Source organism: Ceratotherium simum, chromosome 19, assembly GCF_057802395.1.
Source record: "Ceratotherium simum simum isolate JZ-2026a chromosome 19, ASM5780239v1, whole genome shotgun sequence".
NCBI classification, from domain to species: Eukaryota; Metazoa; Chordata; class Mammalia; order Perissodactyla; family Rhinocerotidae; genus Ceratotherium; species Ceratotherium simum.
This window is the reverse complement of record NC_141918.1, coordinates 49,988,699-50,009,049: the sequence shown is the minus strand read 5'-3', so window position 1 is coordinate 50,009,049 and position 20,351 is coordinate 49,988,699. Positions and strand designations below refer to the sequence as shown.

General features: G+C 44.2%; 1 protein-coding gene across 2 annotated transcripts in view; it reads right to left on the bottom strand.

The window, feature by feature from the left end:
- The window catches only part of TMEM200A (transmembrane protein 200A), a 74,729-nt gene extending 59,560 nt beyond the window's left edge, over nucleotides 1-15,169 (bottom strand). The window contains exons 1-2 of one of the 2 annotated variants that reach the window (XM_087444093.1): nucleotides 15,014-15,169; nucleotides 14,210-14,288 (exon numbers count right to left, since the gene is read on the bottom strand). The gene's annotated coding sequence lies outside the window, so the exon portion shown is untranslated. The remainder of the gene's footprint in view (nucleotides 1-14,209; nucleotides 14,289-15,013) is intronic. The other variant, XM_087444092.1, reaches the window with a different exon arrangement.
- Between the last annotated feature and the right edge of the window lie 5,182 nt (nucleotides 15,170-20,351).

Genomic DNA, 20,351 nt, shown 5'->3' with positions numbered 1-20,351 from the left:
TAATGAAACTGACCTTCGGATGCGTTATTTCATCATTATTTTATTGTGAAGGAATGACTTGTGTGTCTGCTCTGTTCTAATTCAGTATCAATAACTATATGAAATTCTAAAAAAGATTTTCAGTCATTTCTAATCCCATTTCACCCAAAAGTTTGAAGGCTAATTCTACATCGGGGTTGCGCTGGTAGACTCAATTGGAGAAAGAAATTGAACCTAAATCTTTAGACAGGGCTAAAGGAGCACATAAGGAGCATGTGCAAACAAAGCCTTACTGCTCGTCTCATGTACCCTCCACCAATAACGTCACACCCCTGCTTCTCTCCCACCTCCAGGGCTGCTCCTTCTTCCTATGCTTCTCCAACTACCCTTAAATGTGGAAATCCCCAAGGCAGGCTCTTAAGTCACCTTTTTTGCTCAGCCTCTATTCTTTCCATGGCTTTATGACCAACTACGCACTGATGAATCTCAAATTTGTGTCTCCAGTCCAAATTTCTCATCTGAGCTCCAGACCCATCTGTCCAAATGTCTACCTGCTTTCTCCCCTGCAATATCTCACAGGCATCTCAAATATAACGTGTCCAAAACTGAACTCATGAACTGAACATAAGAAAATTCTTCCTCATCTATGCAAATGCTACCACCATCCATCTACTTGCGCATGCTAAAATCTTGGCATACCGTGGACCACAATTCCCCACATGCTATCAGTTACCGAAGTCTGTTGATGCTGCCTTCAAAACCTCTTTACTCTGTCCACTTCTCTCCAGCCACACTGCCGTCACCCACTCTAAGGCCCTGTCATCTCTTCCCTCATGCAGTCTTGCCTCCTCCAACCCCTTCACCACAAAATGGCCAGAGTGGTGTCTAACTGTAAATTGGTTCATGCCACTCCTCATTTGTTCAGAGCCTGCTCCTTGAATCATGTGTCCAACCATTTCCCTCCGGGCACTGCCTTGCCCAGCCTATAATCTCTCCTTCCACCCTCTCTCCCCTGCTTGCTATCATCCAACAACAGGCCATTCTTTCTGTTGCTCAAAAACACCAAACTCCTTCCTTCCACAACCCTCCTGCATGGGTTTTTCTATCTGGCGTGGACCTTCTCCAGATGAGCTCCTCTGGTCTCCGGTCCCATCTTACAGAACACTTCCAGGGAAGCATTCACTAACCCTCTGACTCACGACCCTCTCTCCTAGCAACCTGCACGTCTTCGGGGAACTAATCACACATTATTTATGATGTAATTTTTTTGCCCCCACTACCAGAGGATAAGCTCCCTGTCCACCCCGTCCACAGCCTTCCCCAGCATCACACACATCCCCAGTTCAGTGCCTAGAACACAGTAGGTGCTCCATGAGTGTCTGTTGACCAAATGAATGCTGATATTGAAGGAGGTTTTCTGGACATGCTCCAAGTCACTGACCTGACAGCCCTGGTTCTTACTAGGTGGCTAATTTCGGTCCAAATTTCACAGCTTTTCTTTTTGTTAACACACGTTTCACCCCCATTACTCAAGGGCCAACGTTAGCAGGAGAAATCTTGTATTTGCACCTAGTATTTAGTAAGTGGACTTGAGAAAAAGTGAACTGCCTCTCCGGACCTCAGATTTCTCACTGTTGTATGAAAACGTCTCCTCAGGCTCTTCTACTCTGCATCTGAGAAGGCACACTGTTTTCAATTCATGACAAAATTTTGTTCACACCCAAAGTAAAACATCTCCCATTGGCTTTGAAATTCTCTGGGCTAGTCTTACTTCAAGGTCTTTAGCAATGTCACTTTCATTTGATCACATGACTTCTGAGAACCCTGAATTGGAATTAAGCCCATCAGGCAGGTGACAGTGGGCGTAGGCGATTCATTGCCTACGGTGATGAATGCAGATACCCAGGCCTCTACTCACTGCCTATTTCCATCTGAGACTAGTAATGACCTTGAGGATGGGGCCCAGCAAAGCCCCCACTGTAGGCTAGGATCCCGGCACATGCTTCCTATGTTGCTTGGAGTAAAGTCCAAAGTTCCCTGTGGCCCCAGGGCCTGTCTGAGCCCCTGCTTTGATTTAATCACACTGGCCCCTTTGCCACTTAAACCTTCCAAGCCAACTCCCACCTCACGTGCCCCCTCCATACAGCCTCTGCGCTTCCTGTCCCCCTGCCTGGCACCCTCCTCCCCTCCCAGAGACATCCTAAGGATTCCTTCCCTCATTCATTTGGGTCTCTGCTCAAATGTCAGACCCAATCAGAGGGGCTGTCTGGGACTGTGCTACTCTACTCCCCATCCCAGTGCTCTCCATCCCCAAGCTCTGTTTCATTTTTCTTTTGCTTATTCATCACAACAAATTATATGTGTAATGTCTGTCTCTCCAACTGGAATGTAAGAGTCACAAGGAGAGGAACTGTGTTTTGTTTCCTGTTATATATACAGTGCCCAAAATAGCACATAGTAGGTACCCAGAAAATATTTATTGAATGAATGAAGGAATGAATGAGTGATGCTCTGCTAGAAATCAAGAAGGCAGCAAGATTGAGAATCTGCCAGTCTAAAGCAGCAGGAGTATGTGAAGGTCAGGGAGGAGTGGTGTCCATCACGACTTGGAGAAGGAGTTTAGGTGGCTGGACTCCACGGCAGGAGAGCCTACCCCCCCCAGTTTCTACCCCCGCCCCATGTAGGAGGCTGTAGAAGGGAGGGCTGGGTTCAGGGGGTGGTGGGTGGGGCCTGCCTGTCAGCAGGTCTCCTGCCAAATGAGCAACGAGCCTCTGGCCTTGGAGAGGAGAACAAGGAGTCCCCAGGGTGACAGCTGCAGAAACGAGAGTCACGACGCAGGTGGCCTTGTTACCTGGAGATGGATGGCATGTGCTACCTTTTTCATCTTTGTCTTCTTTTTGTAACCTGTCTTTTAAAAATCACTTAACCAAATTCCGAATTTAAGGCTTCTGTGAATTAATCCACAGTTTCACTCATTACCACCTCATGTCCCCAAACTTAGACTCAAGGAGACTTATATACCATCTTATTTCAAAACTCTCACCCTCACTCTGACAATGTACGGTCTTACCCAGTGGCTCTCTAGACTGTGAGTTCTTGAAAAGGAGAAGCCTCTGACGCCCCCATCACTGACCACAGTGGCCGGCACTTAGCATGCTCTCCAGAAACGTCTGATGACTCAATAAGCGTATTGTGAACTAGATCTCCTGGAAGACACTGAACTAAATATCCACTAACAAACATCACGAATGATCATCTTATATCCAACTATGCAGGTGGTGGCAGGAGAGTTCTGAATAGAGGTTAGTTCAAAGACTGGGAGACTCACAAAATAAATAAGGAATTTCCACCAGTGTCAAGATAGGTCTGATGAGATCACCTGATGCTAATGAAACCTTCATCTAACATGCGGACTTTCCAGAGATTTCTACCTATACTGGGGCGGGATGGGGAATTATGTAAAGAAGATAATTATAGCTGTGTATTATATTTTTTATTTTCAATATTTCAATTTTTAACACTTTGAATATAATTTTTAAATATTATTAATATTCAGAGTACAGTTAACATTTTGTTTGAATTTTTTCAAAGAAATGATTTGGTCTGTTCATAAAAATACTGTGTCTTAAATGTGATTTTATATCCTAGGGTGATTTCTTTCTCTGACATTATAGAAGATTCAATATAATTAATTCAGCAAATGTTTACTGAATGCATACAATATACAAGTCACCTATGCTAGGCACAGTTAAAACACATAAGCTTCACATAACAAAAAACTTTGCAGTGGATGGACTAAATTGTTTATATTCTACTGAGAGGACAATATTTATATTAATATTTAATATTTGTATTTGAAGGTAGATATACTGTATATGGAATGTCTTCAGCCACATAACGATGCACAGCACATCCTGAGCATAACCACACAGAGAGTTTCTAACGTGAATGTTGCTTTTGTTCCCAATCCCAATACCCTCATCACAGTGAAGTACTACTTTGCATTCTTAACCTTAACCCCTATTTTTGATAAATGACCTCAAACCTCATGCTCCAAAAGAAAAACCTTCTAATGGCTTCCCAGTGCACTGAGAATAAAGCCATCATATATGCAAGGCTGGGTCCTGAGTGTCTTGCAGGTCTCAGCTCAGAGGCCTCAAACTCAGGGAAGATCAGAGGTCTTCCTTGACCATCTGATCTACAAAAGCCTAGGCACTCTATTACATCAGCATCCTTTACTTTCCACACAACCTTATCCACTCTCTGAAACTGCCTTGTTTGTCACCCCCAACTAGAATGTACTCTCCCCCACACCCTTTGTTTTACTCCCTACCCTATCCCCAGCTGCCAGCACATAATATTTATTGAATAAATTATTAATGAATGAACTTTCTACAGGGCTTGAGTTGACTATTTCAGGCGTGTTATGAGAATTTTTCCATGTCTTATCAGAAAGCAAATAACAAATGTATAGGTCATGCTTTCCTGCATGGTTTTCTACATTATCATTGTGTAACCTGTGCCTCACATTTGACAAAATGGGTCATAAGGATAATTTAATAACAACCACTGAATGAATCTCACTAAATAATGATTTGGTGAACAAATGAATGAAAATAATTTTGCTCAAAATTATTGACTGAGATCCATAAAAGAAAATGGAATTGCAATGCCATAATAATATTTTCCTTCAACTTTTTGAAGAAAATCAAATTATTTTTATTTTAGTTGTGAAATATTTTTGTGAAAAAATAGCAGTTGTGGAAAAATTGAAACCAGCATTCAAAACCCACCTCAAATTGACAGCTACAGTAGGTTTAACAGTTCCCTTGCAGTATCAAGCAATGTTTTTAGACAACAAAAAACCCTACAGAGGTTTAAGCAAGATCCAAGTTCCTTCTTCTTGTGGAGCAAGTCAAAGCTCATCACTATGAAAACCAGATACTATGATGTGGTTGACTTTTCTTTGGAAAAGGGAGTAAAATCAAAGGTTCAAAATTCAAGATATTTGTTTGGCATGTTTTGGGGGAATCAGTGACTAACAAAGGGGGGAATCGTTAAGGAGCAATCTCAAGGGTTTTCTCATCCTACCTTAGAGCAAACGCTACCTCACACAGCCCAACATGGTCCTGGGTCACCTGCTAGGACACAGCTGTGAACAAAACAGACACAGTCCTGCCTTCACTGGGGTTACAGCCATTCGAACAGCAGGGGACCATGAGCACAACAATTAGAACATTCCATGACTGCAAGTACCTGGCCACCAAGCTACAGAGGTGGAGCTGGAGAAGGTTGCTCTGCAGAGTGGGGCTCTTGTTCTGCATTACCTCCCCTCGCACATTCTCGACGCTATGGTCTGAAGAGTGCCCTCACAGGATGTGCATATCATTGCCTTTAAAAAATCACTCACAAGCTAAAGTTCTCTCTGTCATGGGCCTCTATCTGCATATTCAGAAATACTTGTAAATAAACTTTTAAAAATTAAGTAGTTTATCACAATATGTTAATAGCCTACATTTAAAAAGAGAGTTTTTGGTAACAAACAAAATCAGGAGTTAGCATCGACTGTTACTCATTTTGAAATGGTAGCATTTCTTATCTAAAAAATAAATAGACAAAACCCTGGTGCAGCCCTGGTGAGGGGGTACTTCCATGCACTGTCACTCATAAGTTCACCTCTTCTAAAAATCAGTTTTGCATTAAGTATCAAGAGTCTTAAAACATTCATACCCTTTGACCCAGGAATTACCCTTCCATGGATCTTCCTTAAAGAAATAATCTGAAATTTGAACAAAGATTTCATTAGAATGCCATTTATAATACCAGATATTTGGAAACAGCTAAAGGTCCAATTTTAAGGGAACCATTAATAAATCATGGTGTATCCACACAATCAAATATCACACAGACATTAATAAAGCTTGCCTAGAAGTTGGAAAATATTTAGGACATATGGTTATGCAAACAGAGCAGGTTGTAATGTTATTAACTATGGAAAAAATTCATTAAAACTAAGGAGGAAGAAAATGCCAAATTGTCATGGGTGCCTTTGGGTCAACGGATTATGGGCAAATTTTCTCCCTAATTTTTTTATACTTAATGTATTTTCCAAAGTTTTTATTGGCAGCATGTATTGCTTTTATGATTAGAAATAATAACATCTCTTCAGAAATGCTAAGTAACTCTATTGTATTAAAATTTCTTGCACAAGTATGTTCACTGAGCTGATCCGATACGTGGTTTGCCAAATGAGCCAAAATCTGTCCTCTCCTGTGCCAAAATCAGCTTAGAGAGAATCCTGAGATTCTCTGGATTCGCCCTGCATTTCAGCCCAAAGATGCTGAATCTCAAAAAGGAAAATATTCCTCAGCAGCTGCCAACCTTTCAGCACCTCTGTGATGAACTCACTTTTTGCAAAGGAGTCTGCTCATTCCGCATTACCTTTATCGAGTAGCCTCTAATGTTCTTTACCTATTCTAATCTCTCTATGAGCTTTATTTCAATGCTCGTAGAGAGCATTGAATTGTAATCACTGGTTTATATCTGGTTCCCTCATTAGATTATGAAATTCTTGAGATCCTTGTTACCCTGACATCCTCAGAATCTAACCAAGCACCTGGTAAACAGTGGGCACTTAATAAATGCTGTTAACTAAATTATTACAATATAGGAAGGAAATCACCTCAATAACCCCCAAGAGAAACATTCGCTAACAGGATCCCATTGTAGCGGGAATCTTGGTTTGTGCACAGAATCAGGTATCCTTTGGAATATAATTTCCAGTCTGTGAGAGAGCAGAGCAGCCCCTGACAGCGGGAGCTGGTCTGGTGCTCATAGCTTGGCCCCAGTGTTCTCCTGCTGGATGGAAACGATTTCACATCAGTGAAACATCAGTACCAGATAAGGCAGTTCTGTGACCCCGATGGCTCAAGACAGAAACAAGACCAGTACATCATCATATCTGAACACATACAACACGAACATCGTCACACCCCAAATGACCGATACCCACCACATGTGGCTAATGAATGACTGCTGCTTCTTGGCCATTTACAGCATTAGCCTCTCCAGTCTCGCCTCCTTCTAGAGAAGATTTATTAAGATACAAAATCACAGGATTATCCCCGCTTCAAACCCGAGCAAAGCCCTGCTTCTTTAAGCCTCTCCCACATCACTTAACACAAGTCCAAATCCCATAATAACTAATTTCTCACACCCTCCTCCCAAGACGCCCCATGTTTCCCTACAGTGTACATCTTCCCTCGCTGTAACAAGTAGCAAACCCCACCTGTTGAACCACAGGTAATTTCCTGGTGGTCTCCGGCTGGAGGACGTCCTTAGTCTTATCTGGAATGCCCTCCTCTCATCTCTCTGCCATACATATTCAACGGAACTCACCTCCTTCTGGAAGCCTCCCCTCATTGGCCACAGGTTTCAGATGGTCCCATTCCTTTTAGTCTCCATAACACTTACGTTCAAGTGCTGCTGTTAAGTTTGTATTGCATAATATTAGCTAGCACTGTGATTCTGACTATTCTCTGAAAGGTCCTTCCAACTCTAAAATCATATTATTCTATTGTGTTGCTTTAGAAGTTTTATGCATGGTTGTTTTACCTCCCCAAATAGGTTGAGTTCTCACAAATATGCCTCAAATACATATTTTCATATACCTTCTCATCCCCTTTCCTCTTATCTTATATACATATACACAGTCCACTTCACACAGCGAAATCTATGTTCAGTCACACGTCTAAGCAGGTAAGAATTTGATCTTGCTTTTGTTGGGGAATGATCTGATGTCACTCACATTCCATCGGTCAATAGTTTCATCTAGAGTATCTTCAAGTCTAGACCTAGCTGGCACGTGTCCCACGTTCCTACCACATTCAGTATGCACTAGTGCTCACTTGCGCTCTCTCACTCTCTCTCTGTATGTATTTATTTATCATATTTTAGGGCAAAGTACCTGTATATATAAAGGTAAATTCAGGCCATGGTAGCTGGCAGAGGTCCCTTCTCTTCAACTGAAATCAGTGACTAAAATTAAGCCTTCCAAACATCTGACTTGCTGACGTAGCTATCCTGCATAATGATAGCGATCCCGCACTGAGGGGAAAAACCTACTAGATTAAGTTTTTCTGCCAAAGCTGCATATAATCCTGCTGGACAACACTCTTCAGATGACCTGCTCTCTTCTCACATTCTCATGTCTAAAAGTTAACTCCCGGTCTCCCTTCATATGCCCCTGCTGACTTTCCCATTTCTATCGCCCAGACTTGACATTGACCTTGCCCTGCCAGGACCAGGCTGACTCCCTGAAGATCCAGGATGAGGTCTAGATGCAGACAGATCTGGGTTTCCATGACAGCGCCTTCATCTTCCAGTCTGGCTCCAGGAGCTCAGGCAAGTAATTTAACCTCTCTAAGCCTCCATTTCCTGGGTCAAAAAAAAGCCACACTATTTACCCTTCCAGGGCTGTACCGAAGATTTGGCGAGATTATGTATCTAAGGCACACGGCAAGCACTCTACAAACGTTAGCTCTTTTCTCTCTAATAATGCCTGACAGCGAATAGAACCCTGTCTCCCTCCGAGGAGCCGCCCCTTTCGTATTCTCATCCACTTACACGAGGAAGGGCGCTTCAAGCAGGGCAGATGGTGGAGTTCTTGTCCTCAGATCGACAACGAAGCTCTAGCTGTTCTGTTGATTTGCCCACCTGTTCAACTTCCTGATACTGCTCGCACCCTCTTCCCTTGCCGTACCCCAACCCCCAAACCAAGAATCCATGCTTGTTATAGTCTTGCCTTGGCATTCCTGTCCAGTACGCTGCTGAGCGTGGATGCTCCACACCTTCCCTCTGATGACCTCATTCCATCCCCTCTGGACTTCTGTCACTCTGCTTGCCTGTAAGAAGGCCCAATCTTGGGCCCGTCCTTCAATTTGGCCTGACATCCTGGATTCTGACCTCAGGCTTGAGGGGCAGTGTTGCACAGTTATTAAAGCACAGCTTTTGTTTCATACTGCCAGGGTTTGATTCCCAGGGCTACCACTTCATGCCCACATAACCTTAAGCAAGTTATTTACCTCTCTAACTTTCCACTTTCTCCCCTTAGGGGGCTTCTATGAGATTTAAATAATATAATGAATTTAAGGCATGTAACACAGTACCTGGCATACTAGGTGGGTCCTCAATAAATGTCAGTGCTACACTCAGAAAGGTTTGGCCTCTTGAACTTGTGGTGACCACAGGGCTCCCTTCTATACAACCAGTTGCTGTGAACCTGCCCACAACACACAACCATTCCACCTACTGGCCCAGCCTGTCTCCCTGGTCTGGTCCCTCCTGACCCATTTCATCCCATCAACGCTTCTGTCAACACCGATGCTCCTTCTTCCTGACGTGCAACCTCACCAGACTTTCACAGTGTTGCTTACACATGCCAATATTCTAATGTGGGACCATGACCTTATGCCTCCTAAGTGAAATTGAACTCTAATCTGTGCCTGCTGCCTCCCCTCCCCTGCCTGCCCATCTCCCAAGAACCCAATGAATCTGCATAATAGTTCTGTGTTCAACACTTCACTTCCTTGCTCAAACTTTCACTGGATATATCATGTCCAAAGTAGGGGTCTCTGATCTCATGATGTCCAGATGACCAGGGCTTCTGGAAATGAAATCCCTAGGCTGGAAATAAAGCACAGGGGTATTTGCTAAAAGTATACAGACATGAATAAACGGTGGGCTTCTCATTCAATAATATTCTGGGAACCACACTCCTTTTAGCAAAGTCTAGACATACAGGCATTATTTCATCACTAGACTTTGCCTTGGCTGGGAGGAGGGTCCCACTTCTGGAATTTGCATGGCCTCCGGCACCTGAGTTGCCTCCATGTGCAAACTTCACATCATTGTGCAAGGGGCTGTCCCAAAAAAGGAAGGGGCAATTCTCCTCAGTAGAAGACATGCTGTTTTTGATTGGCGGCATTGTTAGCTTGGGAGAACCACACCTCTATGTGATCTTCACAGAACTGTCCATCACGATGCTCCTACCAGCCTCCTCCTCCCCACTTCACCACCAGCACCACATACACACAGCACTGGGCACGTGATCCACTCTCTGATAGATGCAGAGACTGATTTAATGACCACCGAAGCAGGGTCAGAGCCCTTCCAGGAGATTTCTGTAAACAAGATCTGGAAGAGACAAGATCTCTCTTTCTTACTGCTCAAAAGCCCAAGAACGCAGGCTTGGAAGTACCGACAGTTGCCTTTCTCAGCACATGGAAAGGGGCCTCAGAGTGAAGCTGACCCAAAGAGAAAAGGAGCTGAGAAATGGGGACAGAGAGAAAGAACCCTGACAAAGTCGTGTGAGTCTCTGGGTTCCAGCCACAACCGAAGCAAGGTCAACCTTTGGACTTTCCAGTCACATGAGCCAATAAGTCCTTTTGTGGGGGGAGGGGGAGGAGCGGGACTTGTCCACCCTTGGTGTATTTAAGGCTCTGGGCGGAGTGACAGGGTGCTGCAGGAGGGAATGTATAGATCCACATCTTTACACCTTGCTCAGCTCACATTCCAATGAGTCATGTGTCATTTCACCTCTGGGGACAAAGTTTCCAAAGCACAACTCGCTACTGGGACATACCCCATTAATTAACAGTGCAATGGCCCCAGAATCCTCACCTTTATATGGGAATTTCCTTTCTCCAGCTGCACTCAGAGCTCTTGGAAGAGTCTTATCAATGATTCTGTAATAGTCAAATCCCCAGAATTCCTGCTGAGGAAGGGGAGGGAGGTGAGGCAAGGAGGAAGCACAGAATAGAGTAATCAGACTAAACATCAACGAGCAGAATTCAAGACATTTCAGGAGGTCTCCATCTCAAAATTGGAGACTCTCATCTTTCAGAATGTAACCCAAATTTTTACCCAGATTTGAACCTCCACTAAAATCTGACACCAATCTTATCTCTCTCCCCCACTTACACAGGGTTTCCAGAGTGTGGTGCAGCTTCTCCTGTCTCCACAAATCCTGCAGAGAGGCAATGGAGCACACTAGGGCAAACGTGCTCTGCAGTATTAGTCCTGGCCTCATCACCTTCCTGCTCTAATTACCTCTTCAAGTGGTTATGAAAAATCAATTGCCATTATTTATGAAAATTTATCAAAAACCATCAAGTACTAAGTGACAGTTGGTATGTATTCTCTTATGATGTATTGTGAACTCAGATAATCCATGATGGGCCACACGCCCCATGTCAGATCTCTTTTACCTCCTATTAGCATCATATGATCCTTCCCTACATCCGGCACAGCCTCCAGCCTGTCTGCCCCAACCCAAACTCTACTAACCACACCCCCCACACTACATTCTGATTTCTCCCTCTCCTTAATTCCACCAGAACTCATCATGCAGCATTTTAAAAAGAGGATGGGAAGATTAGTCCAAAGCCCTAGATCTGTTGATGAGGGCACAGAGGCCCAGAAAGGCCAAGGAACGTATCCAGGGCCATGTAATCAGTGGCTCAGTCAGACTGACAAGTCTGGTTTCCCAACTCTTCACCCAGTGCCCTTTGCAACCCCCCATACTGCTCCCCAGTGTACACCAGTCCCCTGATGCTCAACGACCGCCCCAGGTGCTCAGTGAGCTGCGGCACACTGTCCAGTCCCCTCCCCACAGCCTGTGAGCTCCCACAGGAGAGGCTACCTTGCCGTCCATCGGCTAGCACGTCACCACAAGCGTTCATCCATGTCCTCCGAGTGCCTGGGCACATGTTAGACCTTAGTAGACAAGCATATCTTAAGTCCTGATGGGTACTCTTGATAAAACTGCAAATCATATATTCCTAATAAAATGAAGACTCCACGCACTGCAGATTTGTTTTTTCCATCATTACACAAGTTCTTATTCCAGATGTGTTTTGCTTGACGAATCTCCCCATGCTGTCATCTATTTAGGGAGAGTAACACTAAAGGAAATTTATTTTAAAACTGCCTCCTCTTTCAGACTCTACATTTTACTTGATAAGTAATATGCATTACCATGAGGACTTGTTATTTTACCTTCTACTAATTTTGCTTAAGAAACCTAAAAAGTGACATCTGCTTTTATCTTTGTTCTCATCTATTTTCCCAAGCTAAATATGAATTTCTTTTCCTGTAAGCTGAGAATCATTGTGGGAATGAGAGAATTTAAACAATCAGCTCAGATTCACTCCCGCTATATGTCAGAAGTTATCTTTCTCGCCCAATGAGCTGTTGTCAAAATTCTGAAACCACACAAGTCTAACGATGGCAGTCTAACTCTTGGAGCTTCACTAAAAATTCCTCCAAGTTAAAAGGACAAGTGCAGCCATCCCTCTTCACAATGATGTTTCCTGAAGAATCCCTTCTGATAACCGGTGCCTTTGGGACCCGACTCAGAAGCAACAGGTAAAACCTTTCTGTGCCAACTGCCTGGAAACTGCACACAGAGATTTCCCATGCAACCACTCTCTCTCCTCCGCTGAAGGCTTCCCCAGCCTAGGATACAAAGCTAATTATAACCAGAGTTACAAATTGCAGCTAAATCATCTCATAATTATGAGCTCTCTAGTAGGACTTCGTTAGAGAAAACCATTCCTAACACTTCAGTATATGTGGGTGTATATATATATATATATATATATACACACACACACATATATTTTTTGTTTTTGTGAGGAAGATCAGCCCTGAGCTAACATCCACGCCAATCCTCCTCTTTTTGCTGAGGAAGACCGGCCCTGGGCTAACATCCCTGCCCATCTTCCTCCGCTTTATATGTGATGCCACCACAGCATGGCCTGACAAGCGGCGCTTCGGTGCACACCCGGGATCTGAACCCAGGCCGCCAGCAGCAGAGCGCGAGCACTTAACTGCTACACCATGGGGCTGGCCCCTCAGTATATATTTTTAAGAGTAAAAAAAAAAAAAAATCTCATAACATTAAATTACAAAAGCATTTAACTATAGTTTCCCCTTAATGGAAAATTTATTTTCTGTTTAGAAGGACTCCTGCTCTTCACTGAAGCTGATTGAAAAGCATGAAACCACAAGCAGATGCCTCTGTATGGGTAAACAGTGGTGGAAAAATAAAGTAAGGCTTAAGAAGTTTCAGATTTAGCCTACTTTTCACAAAATGGTAATACAGTCTAGTATTAGTAGCCAAATAACAAACGAAGGTCATTTTATAATAAGTATTTCCATAATGCAAGACACCACAAGCCATCAAAGTAAAGAGCTTTTACAGGCATTGGTAATATTTATGCATAAAGCACTAGAGAAAGGGTACCTCGGAACTTGGTTTGACTGCAAAACCAAAAGAGTTCAACATTCCTACTGACAAATAAAAACAGTTGTCGATTCTTGAAATGTTTTCTATATGTACAGTTGTCTACAACTACTTCTGAAGGCCTTCAGAAGGAAAAACAAGGTGAGAGACACTTTAGTCCAACATATTTGGTTGAAATACATCAGCCAAAGGTTTACCGGGACTGACTCCAATTAGTAAATTACATATATGTGAAATATCTGACTTTCTGGCATTACCAATGCCTGGTACTGAACAACGAATTGTTTTTATTACAAATATCACGCTCACACACGCACACATACACACACTTCCCTATCTAAATCTAAGGGTAGTAAATACACACAGAGAGCTTGCACCCACACAATGTGAAATGCTGGCTTGGACAATTAATTATAGCAAAAGAATGATTAATGAAGCAAATCTTACAGACCCTCAGCCCTTTTTCTTAAGGACAGACTATACAGGGAGAACAGTGCTGAATTTGACAGATAGGTGCTTCGCCTCTCCATTTTGCCTATGCAGACACGACCACATATAGACACCGCTTTAGGAAATCCTGAGCACTTTGCTCCTGCCGAGGACTACTGTGAACGAACGCTGGGGACCTCTTCACAGAGAATGCTGACTCTGGAACGCAGACAAAGGAGGGTGTAGCTTGGAGAAACCCAGCCCGGCGCTCCAGGGCTCCGGGTTCTCGGAGGCTGCCCCGCACGGCTTCTCTTGCGCTCCGGGGGCTGGGGAGTCCGGAACTGAGGGCGGACTTGGTTTATTTCCCAAACTTCGGGAGACAGTGTCTGCCCTAACTCTGGAGGTTGAAGCAAGGGGAGGGGGGGGTGCAGTTTCGGCTGCAGGGGTTGCCCACCCACCTCCCCGGCCCGGGCAGCACCCTTCCTTCGCCCTCACCTGTCCTGAGCGCGGGGCCTCGGGGGTCCAGTCGCCTCTCCGGGCTGTCCCTCCAGACCCCGTGGGACGTCGGGCGCCTCTGGAGACGAGGAAGGAGGCGGCGGGGTCGGGCGTCAACAGGAACCTGGGCAGCCGCGGGCAGCCGCGATCTCCCTCCCCATCCCGGCGGGCTCGGGCCGCGGACGCGGCGCGGCCACGGCGGGCGATGAGTCAGGAGAGGGGGCGGGCGTCCCTTCCCGCGCGCCGGGGGGCGGCGGCGGCCTCGGGGCGGGGGGCGCGGCGCTGCCGGTGCCGGGTGCGGGTTGCGGGGCCGCCGGCCGCCGCCACGGGGCGCGCAGAGTCCGAGCGCTCCTGCCCTCGGAGGTCAGCGGGCGCGGCGGCCGGGCAGGGGACAGGGACTCGCAGCTCAGCCGCCGCCGCCGCCGCCGAGAAAGACAAAAGGGACCCGGGCGCTGGGAGGGGAAAAGTTTTTCGCTCGGCTCCAGACGGATCCCAAGCAAACCTCAGCCACAAGCGCCGAAGCGAGAGGCTGGGGGCTGGGGGCCGGGGGCGGGGGCGGGGCGGGCTTCCCCGAGCGTCGCCGCCGGATCTGGACCCCGGTCCGCGCCAGTCTCGCCGCCGCCCCCCACCCGTGGGAACTCCCCCCGCCTGCTGCCCGCACGCTCGCGGGCCGCCGCCTCCTCCTCCAGGATCCAGACAAGATCTGCTCTCCCCCTCCGGGACCCCAATCCCCCGACCGTGCTCCGGCCGCAAAGAGCCGGGATCACCGCAGACAGAATCTATCTTTGGGAACAAAATACCCACTTTCAGGAGCTCTTCTCCGGACTGGAGAGCCAGAGGGTGGAAATGGACACGCCCACCCGCGGAGCACGCCTCGCGCTGCGGTGATATCCCGGGCACCAGAGCTGGGGGTCCGGGCCTCGCTAGTCCCCCGGAGCAGTGGGGAAGCCCCGGCCGATTCCCGGGTTTCTTTGAGCAGGCGCCTTGGCTCCAGGCCCCTTGGACTCTTTCTTATCAGACGCCGCCTGGACGGGTCGGGGTCCCCCTGGCGGGCTGCGCCGGCGCTGCGCGTGCGGAGCCAAACCAGGCCCGCAGCGGACACTGAGAACGGCGGCTCTGTCTACACTGTCCCGGAGCGCCCAACCGGTTAGCCGCGGGTCTGCGCTGGAAACGGGCTCCAGGAGAGCGGCTTGAGGGCGAGGGTCATGGGCAGACTGGACAAGGGCGAACTGGATCGTGGAGGGCTTCGATGAGCAGTGCTAAGTGTCCACTCCAAACAGCAAAGCCAGAGAGACGTGCAGGTTACTCCTCCCTGCCCCCAATATCCAGGGAGTAGAGACTGTGCCCTATTCATAGAGTAAAATGATATGCTAGTTCCCTCCAATTCGGCGGAGACAGAAGTGATGATTGTGTATATGCAGGTCAATCCAGTAAATAAAGTTTCCCGTAAAACTCTGGATTACGGGATATTCCAGCCACAGCACTGGCACGTGCAGAGTACGCCAGCTCCCTGCGCTAGGAGTGGGGTGTACCCTCGTGTCTCCTGAATGTATTTCAGGTGATGGACTAGAAGGCAAGTATGGCATTCTGGTGCAGTGTATTTGTGTATTCCAATGTGTGATCTGCTGATCTCATTTTCAAGAAGAGTTTGTTTCTGGAGATGAAAAAAGTATTTGTCAGAGAGGGAGAGAGAGAATTCCTTGAAAAACTTTCCACATGTAAAAAAAATCTTGGAAAACAGATATGGCAATGAGGAGAGACTGTAGGAATGGATTTCTTATAGTACAATCTTCCTGTCTTGACTAAGAATTTGAAAATTTGGTACTTTTAGTAAAAATTTCAGTCAAAATGTTAAAAAAAAACAAAAAACTAAAGAGCTTTGGGGGGGTGGAGAGATGAGTCACCCACGGTCTAAACCATCTGTAGTTTTAATTTTACCACACCTGCACCTAGTCCTCTGTAGCCCACAGCCACCTGCTAAACTCTCTCAGGTTTTCTTACACATTTGTCCAGGCACCCCATCAAAGGAGTTTGATTCCACTGGGCCTTCCTTCTCGTCTCTATATTTTGTAAGGAAATACCCTGAAGCCACATTTCTCTATAAAGTTCCTGAGAGTGGAGACCTCCTGGTTATGTTCACTGGTTTCCCAGGGAATGAGTAACAGGCTCATGGTGTCCTTCAAGGTTATTAAACATGACATCCTGTCTAAGACAAGCAGTTATCTAACCATTTTACATGTTGAATGACTGAGGCTTCCTCAAGGAGGGACTGATGAGGGCCATGAAAGATGGAATAAGTACATTCTTATGGCCACAGACACTGATAATTCCTCATTTCTGAACTTAAATTTCAGTGACTCAACCAAAAAAGAAGAAACAGCAGAAAGAAGGACTACATGAGACCACCAAAGGGAATTATTTACGTTTCTCTTGAAAGTAATTACTATTAATCTCAGAAAAACTGGGGTATAAAACGTCCTATAAATAGAGGATTTTCTGCAATTCAGTAGACCAAGCAACTCTCAAGACATTAGTTACAAATTCTTCCTTGGCACTGAGTGCTCAAGGCCAGCTCAGGTAAATTATTTAATCTCTGCTAATGGCCAGTATCTGTCCATCTGCAAAAAGCCCAAGGACTATACCATGCCAGTAATGGATTTTGAATTTAGCTCTGTATCTGCTTTTGAAGTAATGGATGGGACCTCTCACCATCAAGCTGCACTGCACCTCACACATAATATTTTTTGCTGTGTCCTTCTGAGATGTGTAAATTTCCACTGGAACAAGCCCATCTTATAAGAGTGCATAGTGGAGAGAGAGCATTCCTCTCTGTAATTCAAGCTTAACTACCTTCTAACTCGTTTTTCCCATCCCTTAAGTAGGAACAAAGTACCTATTTCAAAGTACTTTTGTATGGATTGAATGAAATAATACATATAAGACTCTTTTTACCTGTGACAGATCCTCAACACATATTTAGATCCTCAACAATAGTTAGTTAAATACACACACACCAAACTTGTTTTAATGATACTAACATAGTAAAAAAGAAGACTCTTCCTCTGGAATCAAGAATTAACTTGAAAAATTGTTGAAATATGAAGATCAACATTTTTATTCTTGGTATGCTATAAATGTAAGCTGAACGGATGCCAATAAATTTTTAATGAATTAATTTTGAAAACATACATTGGAATGAAAAAGAATAAGTATTCTTAAGTAGATCATGTAACAAGGCTAAGGGAAGGCCTATTAGAAATTTTATGTGGAATTATACACATTTTCTTTTGCCATACATGTAGCCCATAGCATCTCCAGACCTGAGAAGTTCTCCTCAAGCAGAAAATAAAAATATCTTCAATGGAAAACAAATGGAGTTGTTTGCAAGACTCTTATCTGAATTACTTTGCTCCAGCTGTGAAATAGATGGATAGTCTTAAAGCCCCTGAGGTTTCTCTGCTGGAAGCCATAGTTGCTGTTTCAATGTAGGGGATAAAGAAGGACAAAGTCAATCAAAGAAAATAATCTATCTGATTTTGTCCTTAAAATATGGAAGTAGGTGGAAGGAATACAGGAGAAACAAAAAGGTAGCAGAAATACATTTTAAAATAAAATTTTAAGGCCATTTTAATTACACTGTGATTTTGGCTAGCATTTTGCCATATTTTAATTTTTTATTTCTCTTTATGTACAATTGACTAATACTTCAGTAGATTTAGCAGCAGAAAGATGTTGCTAATTTCTGTTCATCAAATGTACAAGTAACTGTGCTAACCCCTCTCGAATCGAGGTTTTATAATGTTAAGGCTGTTACGATTACTTAAATATTTTATAAGTTCTGTATTAACCTCCTTATTTGATAATAAACCTGATTCGATTATTTTTACCTGAGGAGAACTGGCAGCATACCTTTTAAAAATGCAAAAGGGGGCACTCTGTCCCTTCTAAATCCCAGTTCCTTCCTCTGGACCGATTTGAACCTATATGGAAGGAAAAATCATCTCATAGCTGATGGCAATTCAAGAAATACTTTTTAAAAAAGATTTTCACTGTGTATTTTGTTACAAAAATCTGCTGACAGAAGATATTAGAGATTTGACGGATATGGTGGAGAACGTGAGAGTGGTAACCCACCTGTGCCACTGTCCATGGTACTGAATCAGTCATTGGGCCTTCACGCCTGGTTGGTCACTCAGAGTGTGGTCTGAGGATGGGCAACATGGGCATCTGGGGAGTTGTTAGAATTGCATTTCAGGCCCAAGCCCAAACCTACTGAATCATACTCTGAAATTAACAGCATGCTCAAATGATTCGTCTGCTCTTTAAAATTTGAGAAGTGCTACACCAGGACACAGTTTGAGTTGCCTTGTGACTTCCCTGATGCTCTGCTTCTACCACCCCTCATTTCAGTCTCCTCCAGAGGCACAGCCCAAATGCTGCCTTTTTAGCTGCATTTAATTTGGTGATAACAGTGTGTTGCTATGCAGAGAACATAGCCTTTGAATCAAACAACTGGATTAAAATCTCAACTTGTACTAACCATTCTGGGCATCATTGTCCTCATCCATAAAATGTCAATAATAATGGTATGTCCTTGTAATGCTGTTTTAAGGATTCAATGGTAATAAAATAGCATTTGTAAAGCCCTTAGTCTGGCACATAGCAGATGTTCAACAAATCTCTCAACTACCGTGTGAGTGCTACATCCTTTACCAAGGAGGGGTGCCCTCTCAGCATCACAGTCTCAGGCATGGTGAAAATTTACTGTAAAACAATTTAATCTCCAATTTATGATTTATCAAATCAATAGTACATCCACATTAAATTAGTTAATAAAATAAAATTTTAAAACTCACGAAATCTTTAGTGTTTCTCCACCCCTAATTATGATCTAGAGCAAAGAAAGACAAGTTCTTTCCTGATAATAATATTAGATTTGTTTTTATTAAATTAGAACAAGATGACTTGGCATTTTGAATTATAGAATGTTATAAATATCTGGATGCCTTAATTCTACTGCCAACAGAAATCTGTACACATGTACAGCTGACTTTGTAAACAGTAATCATTTACACTATGTTTAGACCCTAATTAAGCCACAATGCTAGTAAAATAGAATGCAGTTTAAATTGTGCTATTTAGGAGCCCTGGGAATACTCTTTCACACGTTTATTTTAGAACATGAGGAAATGTTGACACGTTCATTCTTCAAAAGAAATATCAAACTTGATAATCTCTGCTATTACAATAGTCATTTAAGGAGTTTTGACACTTGGTATCATTGCTCATTGTACCACTGCTGATCTGGAAACATCTGTTTCTATAAGGGAATGAGCTATAATGAACGTGAGCACATCAAATCTTCTTTTAAGCACTATGTTCAGTTTTTAAAGTTTCTGAAAAATAACCATTAAAATACCTTAGATATCATTCCTTTGAGCTCTCTCATTTTTGAGTCTATAAACACAAGTTAAGTGCCTGTCTCAGGATTATATAACTGGAAAGTGGTAGGACTAAGCCTAGAACCCAGGTTTTCCTATTCACAGTTCAGTGCTTATTCAACACTCATAAAACATGACCCATGTTAGACTCCTTTACAGTCTTCAGGTGATTGTTTGAGAGATTTTAGCATATCCCTGACAGTGCATGCATTTCCCCAGCCTCACCACACCTCCACACCTAAGGAAGCAGCCTTCTGATAAAATGAGTAGAGCTTCAGTTTTAGATTGTTCATTCATTAACTTGGAAAGCATTCGCATAAGGTATTAGACATTATATTGTGTTAGGGCCATATAAAAATGACAGAGTCAGAGCCCTTTCCCTCATATTTATTGTGGTCTGGTGCGTTTGGAACTTCCATAAGCATATAATTGCAGTATGAAAAGTGCCCTAATAGGGGTACAAAATGGTGATATAAGGCTGGGGTCATCAGAAGTCCTTTGGGGAGCTATAGTTCAAAGGAGATTTCAAAGACATGGAGATACAAAATCTTGGCCTTAAAAGATGAGGAGTCTTCAAAAGGTGGACAAAGGGAGAACAGAATTCAGAGAGAGAACTGTGTGTGCAATTTCCAGAGGAGAAAACAGTGTGGTACATTCAGAGGAGTGTAGGTAAAGCCAGTATGGCTGGAGTGTGGAAGTAG